The sequence below is a fragment of the Aethalodelphis obliquidens genome, unplaced genomic scaffold (assembly GCF_003676395.1).
Source record: "Aethalodelphis obliquidens isolate GAN/ISIS:26980383/991018 unplaced genomic scaffold, ASM367639v1 scaffold1, whole genome shotgun sequence".
In the NCBI taxonomy this organism is placed as follows: Eukaryota; Metazoa; Chordata; class Mammalia; order Artiodactyla; family Delphinidae; genus Aethalodelphis; species Aethalodelphis obliquidens.
In genome coordinates this window covers 86,161,106-86,173,370 of record NW_020837945.1, presented here as the reverse complement: position 1 = coordinate 86,173,370, position 12,265 = coordinate 86,161,106, and the positions used below count along the sequence as shown (strand labels likewise).

The window sequence follows — 12,265 nt, the reverse complement described above, 5'->3', positions numbered from 1 at the left end:
AATGGACTAAATGCTCCCATCAAAAGACACAGATTGGCTGAATGGATACAAAAACAAAACCCATATATATGCTGTCTACAAAAGACCCACTTCAGACCTAGACACACATACAGAATGAAAGTAAGGGGATGGAAAAAGATATTCCATGCAAATGGAAAGCAAAAGAAAGCTGGAGTAGCGATTCTCATATCAGACAAAATAGACGTTAAAATAAAGACTATTAGAAGAGACAAAGAAGGACACTACATAATGATCAAGGGATCGATCCAAGAAGAAGATATAACAATTGTAAATATTTATGCACCCAACATAGGAACACCTCAATACATAAGGCAAATTCTAACAGCCATAAATGGGGAAATCGACAGTAACACATTCAAAGTAGGGGACTTCATAACACCCCATTTTCACCAATGGACAGATCATCCAAAAAGAAAATAAATAAGAAAACAAAAGCTTTAATGATACATTAAACAAGATGGACATAATTGATATTTGTGAGACATTCCATCCAAAAACAACAGAATACACATTTTTCTCAAGTGCTCATGGAACTTTCTCCAGGATAGGTCATATCTTGGGTCACAAATCAAGCCTTGGTAAATTTAACAAAATTGAAATTGTATCAAGTATCTTTTCTGACCACAACGCTATGAGACTAGATATCAATTACAGGAAAACATCTGTAAAAAATACAAACACATGGAGGCTAAACAATATACTACTTAATAACGAAGTGATCACTGAAGAGATCAAAGAGGAAATAAAAAAATACCTAGAAACAAATGACAATGGAGACACGACGACCCAAAACCTACGTAATGCAGCAAAAGCAGTTCTAAGAGGGAAGTTTATAGCAATACAATCCTACCTTAAGAAACAGGAAACATCCCGAAAAAACAAGCTAACCTTGAACCTAAAGCAATTAGAGAAAGAAGAACAAAAAATCCCCAAAGTTAGCAGAAGGAAAGAAATCATAAATATCAGATCAGAAATAAATGAAAAAGAAATGAAGGAAATGATAGCAAAGATCAATAAAACTAAAAGCTGCTTCTTTGAGAAGATAAACAAAATTGATAAACCATTAGCCAGACTCATCAAGAAAAAAGGCAGAAGACTCAAATCAATAGAATTAGAAATGTAAAAGGAGAAGTAACAACGGACACTGCAGAAATACAAGAGATGATGAGAGATTACTACAAGTAACTCTATGCCAATAAAATGGACAACCTGGAAGAAATGGACAAACTCTTAGAAATGCACAACCTACTAAGACTGAATCAGGAAGAAATAGAAAATAAGAACAGACCAATCACAAGCACTGAAATTGAAACTGTGATTAAAAATCTTCCAACAAACAAAAGCCCAGGACCAGATGGCTTCACAGGCGAATTCTATCAAACATTTAGAGAACAGCTAACACCTATCCTTCTCAAACTCTTCCAAAATATAGCAGAGGGAGGAACACTCCCAAACTCATTCTACAAGGCCACCATCACCTTGATACCAAAACCAGACAAGGATGTCACAAAGAAAGAAAACTACAGGCCCATATCACTGAAGAACATAGATGCAAAAATCCTCAACAAAATACTAGCAAACAGAATCCAACAGCACATTAAAAGGATTATACACCATGATCAAGTGGGGTTTATTCCAGGAATGCAAGGATTCTTCAATATACGCAAATCTATCAATGTGATACACCATACTAACAAATTGAAGGAGAAAAACCATATGATCATCTCAATAAATGCAGAGAAAGCTTTTGACAAAATTCAACACCATTTATGATAAAAACCCTGCAGAAAGTAGGCATACAGGGAACTTTCCACAACATAATAAAGGCCATATATGACAAACCCACAGCCAACATCATGCTCAATGGTAAAGAACTGAAAGTATTTCCACTAATATCAGGAATAAGACAAGTTTGCCCACTCTCACCACTCTTATTCAAAATAGTTTTGGAAGTTTTAGCCATAGCAGTCAGAGAAGAAAAGGAAATAAAAGGAATCCAAATCAGAAAAAAAGAAGTAAAGCTGTCACTGTTTGCAGATGACATGATACTATACATAGAGAATCCTAAAGATGCTACCAGAAAACTACTAGAGCTAATCGATGAATTTGGTAAAGTAGGAGGATACAAAATTAAGGCACAGAAATCTCTGCCATTCCTATACACTAATGATGAAAAATCTGAAAGTGAAATAAGGCAAACACTCCCATTTACCACTGCAACAAAAAGAATAAAATATGTAGGAATAAACCTACCTAAGGAGACAAAAGACCTGTATGCAGAAAATTATAACACACTGAAGAAAGAAATTAAAGATGATACAAATAGATGGAGAGATATACCATGTTCTTGGATTGGAAGAATCAACATTGTGAAAATGACTCTACTACCCAAAGCAATCTACAGATTCAATGCAATCCCTATCAAACTACCACTTGCATTTTTCACAGAACTAGAACAAAAAATTTCACAATTTGTATGGAAGCACAAAAGACCCCAAATAGCCAAAGCAATCTTAAGAACGAAAAATGGAGCTGGAGGAATCAGACTCCCTGATTTCAGACTATATGACAAAGCTACAGTAACAAAGACAGTATGGTACTGGCACAAAAACAGGAAGGTAGATCAATGGAACAGGATAGAAAGCCCAGAGATAAACCCACACACATATTGTCCCTTATCTTTGATAAAGGAGGCAGAGATGTACAATGGAGAAAGGACAGCCTCTTCAATAAGTGGTGCTGGGAAAACTGGACAGCTACATGTAAAAGTATGAGATTAGCTCACTCCCTAACACCATACACAAAAATAAGCTCAAAATGGATTAAAGACCTAAATGTAAGGCCAGAAACTATCGAACTCTTAGAGGAAAACATAGACAGAACACTCTATGACACAAATCACAGCAAGATCCTTTTGACCCACCTCCTAAAGAAAGGGAAATAAAAACAAAAACAAATGGGACCTAATGAAACTTCAAAGCTTTTTCACAGCAAAGGAAACCATAAACAAGACGAAAAGACAACCCTCAGAATGGGAGAAAATATTTGCAAATGAAGCAACTGACAAAGGATTAATCTCCAAAATTTACAAGCAGCTCATGCCACTCAATAACAAAAAAAACAAACAACCCAATCCAAAAATGGGCAGAAGACCTAAATAGACATTTCTCCAAAGAAGATATACAGACTGCCAACAAACACATGAAAGAATGCTCAACATCATTAATCATTAGAGAAATGCACATCAAAACTACCATGAGATATCATCTCACACCAGTCAGAATGGCCATCATCAAAAAATCTAGAAACATGGGCTTCCCTGGTGGCGCAGTGGTTGAGAATCTGCCTGCCAATGCAGGGGACACGGGTTCGAGCCCTGGTCTGGGAAGATCCCACATGCCGCGGAGCACCTGGGCCCGTGAGCCACAACTACTGAGCCTGCGCGTCTGGAGCCTGTTCCGCAACAAGAGAGGCCACGATAGTGAGAGGCCCGCGCACCGCGATGAAGAGTGGCCCCCACTCGCCGCAACTAGAGAAAGCCCTCGCACAGAAACGAATACCCAACACAGCCAAAAATAATAAATTAATTTAAAAAAAAAATCTAGAAACAATAAATGTTGGAGAGGGTGTGGAGCAAAGGGAACACTGTTGCACTGCTGGTGGGAATGTGAATTGGTACAGCCACTATGCAAAACAGTATGGAGGTTCCTTAAAAAACTACAAATAGAACTACCATATGACCCAGCAATCCCACTACTGGGCATATACCCTGAGAAAACCATAATTCAAAAAGAGTCATGTACCAAAATGTTCATTGCAGCTCTATTTACAATAGCCCAGAGATGGAAACAGCCTACGTGTCCATCATCGGATGAATGGATAAAGAAGATGTGGCATATATATACAATGGAATATTACTCAGCCATAAAAAGAAATGAAACTGAGCTATTTGTAATGAGGTGGATAGACATAGAGTCTGCCATACAGAGTGAAGTAAGTCAGAAAGAGAAAGACAAATACCGTATGCTAACACATATATATGGAATTTAAGAAAAAAAAATGTCATGAAAAACCTAGGGGTGAAACAGGAATAAAGACACAGACTTACTAGAGAATGAACTTGAGGCTATGGGGAGGGGGAAGGGTAAACGGTGACAAAGCAAGAGAGAGGCATGGACATATATACACTACCAAACGTAAGGTAGATATCTAGTGGGAAGCAGCCGCATAGCACAGGGAGATCAGCTCGGTGCTTTGTGACCGCCTGGAGGGGTGGGATAGGGAGGGTGGGAGGGAGGGAGACGCAAGAGGGAAGAGATGTGGGAATGTATGTATATGTATAGCTGATTCACTTTGTTATAAAGCAGAAACTAACACACCATTGTAAAGCTATTATACTCCAATAAAGATGTTAAAAAAATAAAATAAAGTCTATTTTATCGATACGAGTATTGATACTCCAGCTTTCTTTTGATTTCCGTTTGCATGGAATATCTTTTTCCATCCCCTCGCTCTCAGTCTGTATGTGTCCCTAAGTCTGAAGTGGGTCTCTTGTAGACAGCATAATGATGGTTCTTGTTTTTGCATCTATTCAGCAAGCCTGTGTTTTTTTGGTTGGAGCATTTAATCCATTCACGTTTAAGGTAACTATCAATATGTATGTTCCTATGACCATTTTCTTAATTGTTTTGGGTTTGTTTTTGTAGGTCCTTTTCTTCTCTTGTGTCTCCCACTTAGAGAAGTTCCTTTAGCATTTGTTGTAGAGCTGGTTTGGTGGTGCTGAATTCTCTTAACTTTTGCTTGTCTTTAAAGCTTTTGATTTCTCCATCAAATCTGAATGATACCCTTGTCGGGTAGAGTAATCTTGGTTGTAGGTTCTTCCCCTTCATCACTTTAAGTATATCATGCCACTCCCTTCTGGCTTGTAGACTTTATGCTGAGAAATCAGCTGTTAACCTATAGGAGTTCCCTTGTATGTTATTTGTCATTTTTCCCTTGCTGCTTTCAATAATTTTTTTTTGTCTTTAATTTTTGCCAATTTGATTACTATGTGTCTCGGCGTGTTTCTCCTTGGGTTTATCCTGTATGGGACTCGCTGTGCTTCCTCGACTTGGGTGGCTATTTCCTTTCCCATGTTAGGGAAGTTTTCGACTATAATCTCTTCAAATATTTACTCTGGTCCTTTCTCTCTCTCTTCTCCTTCTGGGATCCCTATAATGTGAATGTCGTTGCATTTAATGTTGGCCCAGAGGTCTCTTAGGCTGTCTTCATTTCTTTTCATTCTTTTTTTCTTTATTCTGTTCTGCAAAACTGAATTCCACCATTCTGTCTTCCAGCTCACTTTTCCGTTCTTCTGCCTCAGTTATTCTGCTATTGATTCCTTCTAGTGTAGTTTTCATTTCAGTTATTGTATTGTTCATCTGTTTGTTGTTTAATTCTTCTAGGTCTTTGTTAAACATTTCTTGCATCTTCTTGATCTTTGCCTCCATTCTTTTTCTGAGGTCCTGGATCATCTTCACTATCATTATTCTGAATTCTTTTTCTGGAAGGCTGCCTATCTCCATCATTTAGTTGTTTTTCTGGGGTTTTATCTTGTTCCTTCATCTGGTACATAGCCCTCTGCCTTTTCATCTTGTCTATCTTTCTGTGATTGTGGTTTTTGTTCCACAGGCTGTAGGATTGTAGTTCTTCTTGCTTCTGCTGTTTGCCCTCTGCCTTTTAAATAAAATCAAGAATACTATCCTTTACCCTAAATGCTATGTAGAATCCAATGACTTCTGCTAATTCTCACTGACAGCTCCAAATCTCTGATTTTTATGTCTCAGTTCCAGTAGCTATTCTCTTTTTTATGCTCTATACCAAACCAAATGTGGGACTCAGCCTGATTTCCTTGATTACTCCTTCTCCAAACTACTCACTCAAGGTCAATTTCTGTCATAGCCTTGAATGAAGGTTTGGGCTCACACTGGTATGTTCAATATATTACTGTACTAAGTGAACCATGTCCCCTGGAGTTGTGTACTAAGGGGGTTTACATAGAACAATACAAACACTTTCAACTGTCACATGTAGTCCTGGGCATTATTAAACACCCCAAAGCTGGAATGTCCCACTTCCTTTAGAGCCTGCAGCCTCCTGCCACATGGTTTGGCAGGCTCTCCCCTCAACACAGACACTTTTATCTGCCTCCTTGCCTTCCTCTTTTTTTGCTCACTGACACCCAGATATCCCTATTCATTTCTTATTCATGTTTTCCTTGAGGGCATCACCTTCCACCTGACAAAGCAGTTTATGAAGGTATTTTTCTAGACCAGGTCGTTCCCTTTACAACAGGAATCCTGATGTTAGTTAATAAAATATTATCTTCTCTCTGCTACATTTACACAATGTGCTTTTATCACCACAAAATATGGATTCAAATATATACTTAATTCAATCTATTTCACAAATATTTATTGAGCTCTGGGTAATGGTTTTCAAGAAATCCAGAGGAATCAATCATGGATAGTGCCCTGGAGATATTTAGCCCTTTTTAGCCTACTACAAGTACTGTGTCAAAAGGGATAAATGATATGAGACATCAAGATGAAGTGCTATGAGCATTCAGATGTAGATTAACCCTATTTGAATAGGTCCAGGGAAATGTTTTCAAGACTTAATAATTCCATATTCAATTTTGAAATGGCTGGTTGTAAGTCAGTGAAACCAGACAGACTATTTAGCAACATAAGGAAAAGTACTAAAAGACATGTCTCTTTCAGGAATTTTACAAATTGTTATAACTTTGAGCTTTACACTCAGATGGCTTATAAAGAACTGAAGTTTTGCCATCTGCAAATTCCATTTAATTCCTAGGCCACTCTAAGCATGTAACTAAGGCAAAGTAATATGACTATGTAAGCAAATTATGTATATTAAGAATAAAGGCAAATACACATGCAAGGAAGTTGTTAACTTATAAAATGATAAAAATTATTAAATACAAGAATCTGTGATTGTTTTGTATCTGATTAGGTAATTTGATTTTTTTTCATTATTTTGGCAGAAGGATGATCGAAATGAAATGATTCTGCTAAATTAAGAGGATATCAACAGGGGAAAAACAACTCTCTGTAATCAAGTTTATGTAGAGAACAATGCCCTGTGATTACAAGGCAGAAAAGATGGAGACACAGGAAACACTCACTACTAAAGCAAATTAGGTCATTAATCTTCTGGCTATTGAAATAAACAACATATCCAAGTAGTTATCTATCTAACTTGGTATCACTAATGATAACAGCTCTAAACAGATGTCAAAAAGGAGACTTTTAGATATTGGATTCAGTTTTTTCCCCATGCTATCAGTTGCTGGCTTTTAGGGTCTCCTGTTGGATGCCGAGTATTTCAGAGATAGAATGGATTTTAGGAGGTAAACTTTTCACTAAGGACAGGCATCTCTGCTTCTACAACTTTATCTGGTGGTAAAATAGCATAAATGCTTTTGACATTAAATAAATGGTTTATTAAGTGTCCACCTATGACAGCACTGTGTGAGGGGTTGGTTGGACTTTAGGGAATCAGATGGCCCCCATCCTCCTAGAGCTCACTGTTTAGTAAAGAAGGGCCTAGTTACATACTAAGCAGCCCTGTTTCTTTTCTAGTTGACTCTAAATATCAGAAAATTTTTTCTTTTATTGAACGTAAATCTGTCTTCTTAAAACTTCTATCCAAGTTAGGCCTTCTGGAATCATGAAAAATAAACTGAATCTGTCCTAAACCTCATCCTACAGGCAGAAGAGACCTTTGAAAGATTAATTCATCAAAGTCACTAAAAAAAAAATGTTAATAGGACAGGGCAAAATACATCAATAGAATCCTGCAGCCTACCATTAGTAAATTCCGTCTTAGTTAACATCATTTTCCACATACCAAAAAATTTTTTTACAGAAGCATGCTCATTGGTGATGCCAACTACAAATCAGCACTTGCCATCTGCCTCTACAAGGATGAGGTCACTAGCCACTAAAGTCACTGACCTTCAACACACCCTGAAAGGAGTTCAGGGTGGAGATCAGGAATGAGGCACACTGTGTTCTGGGAAAAACTGGCAGAACAGGCCTCCAGAAAGTTAGATATTCTCAAGAGAAGATTTTATGAGCACAAATTCCTGCATCTTCTCATACCTAGAAAAGCACTAAAATCATTAACAGTGACCTCTGCTCCTCATGACTAGTAGCAGTCTTCTGCCCAAATGTGTGCTGACTGCACGTGCCCCCCGCCCTTCACTAAAATCATATATAATACTGCCGTGCCCCTTCCTCTTTGGAGCAGTTCCTCAAAGCTATCTGAGATGCTGTCTCCTGGGCTATAGTCATCATTTTGCCCCAAATAAAACTTAACTCACAACTATCATGTAGTGAGATTTTTTTTCAGTCAACAGTGATCACTGAAATATATAATAATAAAAGAAAGTATAAGAAAGATGGTATATTCATTTCATGCATTATGAAAACATTTGACTTTTATTTAACTGTTTACACAAGAGTGTGTAATAATATAGGAACTTTCATAAAGTAGAACATTAAGTGAGAAAAAAATTCCAGAGAGACCAAATAGTTGCATATTGAACACATGAGTCTATCTCCATTCCCTCACAAAATCCTACTACACCTCCAGTAAAGAAATTTTTAAAGTAATTTTAGTAATTTTAAAGTAAATTTTAGTAATTTTTAAAGTAATGCCAAAAGCACAAAGGATATGGGAAAGAAGAAGACAGTAGAAGGGAAACAATAAAAATAAAATTTTGGATTTGAAAAGTAACCAATTTAACAGAACAAAAAGATATGATTGAGGGAGCCAAATCATTAGCTGACTTACACTGCATAATCCCAGAAAGACTCAGAAACTGGAAATTGTACTAAAGGTAGGGGTATAGGTGGGACTAAAGAAGGATTAGTTGGAATCTATACATATATGTGTATATACATGCTTACTTTTATTTGCTTTTATTTAAAAAGAGGGAAAGACAGGGCTTCCCTGGTGGCGCAGTGGTTGAGAGTCCTCCTGCCGATGCAGGGGACGCGGTTTCGTGCCCCAGTCCGGGAGGATCCCACATGCCGCGGAGCGGCTGGTCCCGTGGGCCATGGCCGCTGGGCCTGCGCGTCTGGAGCCTGTGCTCCACAGCGGGAGAGGCCACAACGGTGAGAGGCCCGCGTACTGCAAAAAAAAAAAAAAAAAGAGGGAAAGATAAACCAAAAGAGAGAAAAGGAGAGAAATAACTTCAAAATTCTGAAGAAAAAAATATTCCCTACCTAGACTTCTATGCCTAGAAACTATTAACCAAGAGTGAAGGCAAAATAAGGACATTTTCAGACATATAAAGTCTCAAAAAGTATACTTCCATGAATTATTTCTCAGGAAGCCACAGAATGATGTTCCAGCAAAACAAGGTTATAAACCTACAAATAGGAAAAAGTGAAATCCAGAAAAAAAGAGGATCCCATTCAGGAAAAAGGTGAAGTTAGTCCTTAGGATGACTGTGAAAGGAAGAAAGTCCCAGGACCAGCTGAGCATCAGGCTCAGAGGTCAGATGGCTCCAGATCAGTCACCAAAATATGTCACCTAAATATTTCACCAAGAAAACAATGAAACTGAGGGACTGCTTTATGTGTTTGAATGAATTGATAAGCAATTTACTTAATGATAAGCACATTAAAAACTAAGCAATAAAAAAGATCTCTACTGAAAACAAAAAAATTTCACCAGAAAGGAAATATGACAATAGTATACTGAAGACCTAGAATGTAAATAATATTTATAAAATCATCATAGTACTATAGACACTAAATATTTATTTAACCAAAAATTTGTGACATAACAACATGGGAGAAAACAAAGTAGATGTGGGTAGATGTGTAAGTAGGGAGTGGGGTGAAGGGTAATGCTGGAGCTAGAGACCAAATCCTCATCTTCCATAATAGGACGTCAACAGATCTAGAAAGTCATGTCACAGAAATATCTGTTATTGTAAATACAAAAATAAATTCCAGAAGAAACAGCTAAAACAGTCAAAAGTAGTTGCTTCTGAAAAAAATCTGAAAGCATATATATATATATATCTATATATATATGTATAACTGAATCATTTTTCTGTACACCTGAAACTAACACAACATTGTAAATCGACCATACGTCAATTAAAAAAAAAGTAGTTGCACCTGGGGTTGGAAATAATAGGACAGAGACTGATAATTTTCATTATAAGTTTTGAAGAATAATTTGATAAAATCTTTTAAAAATAAATGATATTTGCATATTTTTATTTAAAATAATTAAATCTAAAAATGATCTCTAAATACACTACATAGAAGTCTCAAAACTAAGGGCAAGAAATATACACAAATGTCAATGAAGTTTATGTTTAGATTATTCATTTTGTATACTTTTCTGGGTGATTCAAATTTTCTTTCATGAACATATAGTACTGATATAATAAAAATTTTAAATAAAAAGGAACCAAGTTGAGCACAATTTGTTCTTTGAACTTCTGATGTTTCCTAATATTTAACACATTATTTCTATGTACACAATAATCTACTCTTCAATTCTCTTCCAGATTCTAGGAATTGTTGTTAAATTCAGTATTCTTTTCCTAGAAGATGCATCCCTCTACCCACATCTAACACACACACACACACACACACACACACACACACACACACACACCCCTTTCACAAATTGAAACAGTTGTTATCCATCTCTGCATCCTATTCATCCCCATTCTACAGGGCCCTTCAGAATCACAATATTTCGCCTGTGGCCACAACCATAAGATTTTCATACCCTAGAATACAGTTTAATTAAGACTAAACAATTGAACTTAAAACAATTCGGCACTCTCTTATTCATCTTTTCACAGTAGTCTGGTATTTATGCTATATTTTTCCAATCTAAAGATTCACCTTTTTATTGGAAAAATAGGTGAATATTCATGTATTTTCACCATGATTATTTAAATTTCTGTGAGATTTGAATTATCTTTTCAAACTAAGTTTAGATTATTATCAAAAGTCTGTTTATGAAAAGGAGAACTTTCATTTTTAAAAAGTTCATCTTACCTAAGGCCTTAAAATATCAAATACATTTCTATACCTTCTTTCATATGCACTTCCTTATATCTCCTCCCATCATCACTGTCTGAGCTCAGACTCTCCTCAGTGTTCCTCTGGATTACTGAAATAACATTAAAAATAGTCTCCTGCGTGCCAAGATTTCCCTCTCCAAATCATTATCTGGATTTGGAACCCTGTTCCAAATGGCTTTGTACTTTCCTGCCTTCTATGTCTTCCTTACGATTTTCAAATTATTCTGATGCTTGGAAACCTCTTCCCCACTCCCATATCTGTTACTCAAAGTACTGGATCATTTCTCACTGTCTAGATCAAATTCCAACTCTGTGAACCATACCCAAATTTTACTACTTGGAATTAGTCTCATTCCTTAGCTATTTTCCCTCTAAAACATTTTTGTACCTCTATTATTGTTCTTGTATCAATCTGATTCAAGTTGTATGTCATCTCTGAGTCATCCAAAACATCTAGTATAGAACCTTATTCATAGTAGAGGCACAAAAGATGCTGAATTAAATTTTAGCTCAAATGGCACAAAGTTGGATCAAGCCAAAAATATCTGATAATACCAAAAGTAAGACTTATTAGAAGACTGCTTACTTTGCAACCATTGTAACTCATCTTTCATAAAAATTTTTTTTAATTTTAAATTTATTTACCTTATAGACATTTGAAATTGTTTAAACTTCAAGATCCTACTTATTACTTTGTTTGGAGAGATGCTAATTCACACAGACACATTTATCTTCTTTGGCTCATTTTTGCTTCCTACGGGAAATCTATTTTTCTGATATCTTGATGAAAGAAAATTAGTCTGTCCACTGAGGTGAATAATGCCTTAGATAAAGGACAAGTCAATGTCTAGATAGCTATAAAATTCCACTGTTGCACTCCATTTCCTCACAGAACGTTTCAGGGAAATGAATGGAAATTAGCTCAAAAGACTCCAACACTTTATCACACTTTTGGCATTTTATAAAAACATGTAAATAGGAGAACAAACCATGCTTTGAATTTCAGGTTATTTTTGCAAAACTGACCAGAACTCTATCACCAAAAATACTGATGAATAAAAAAACAAGTTTAGAACCAAGAATGCCAATAATAATCCCATAATCCAACTTTTTTTAATT

General features: G+C 36.3%; 1 long non-coding RNA gene across 1 annotated transcript in view; it reads right to left on the bottom strand.

Moving 5' to 3' along the window:
- Positions 1–12,265, bottom strand: part of LOC113622716 (uncharacterized) — a 367,008-nt gene that overhangs the window by 279,387 nt on the left and 75,356 nt on the right. The window lies entirely within an intron of this gene.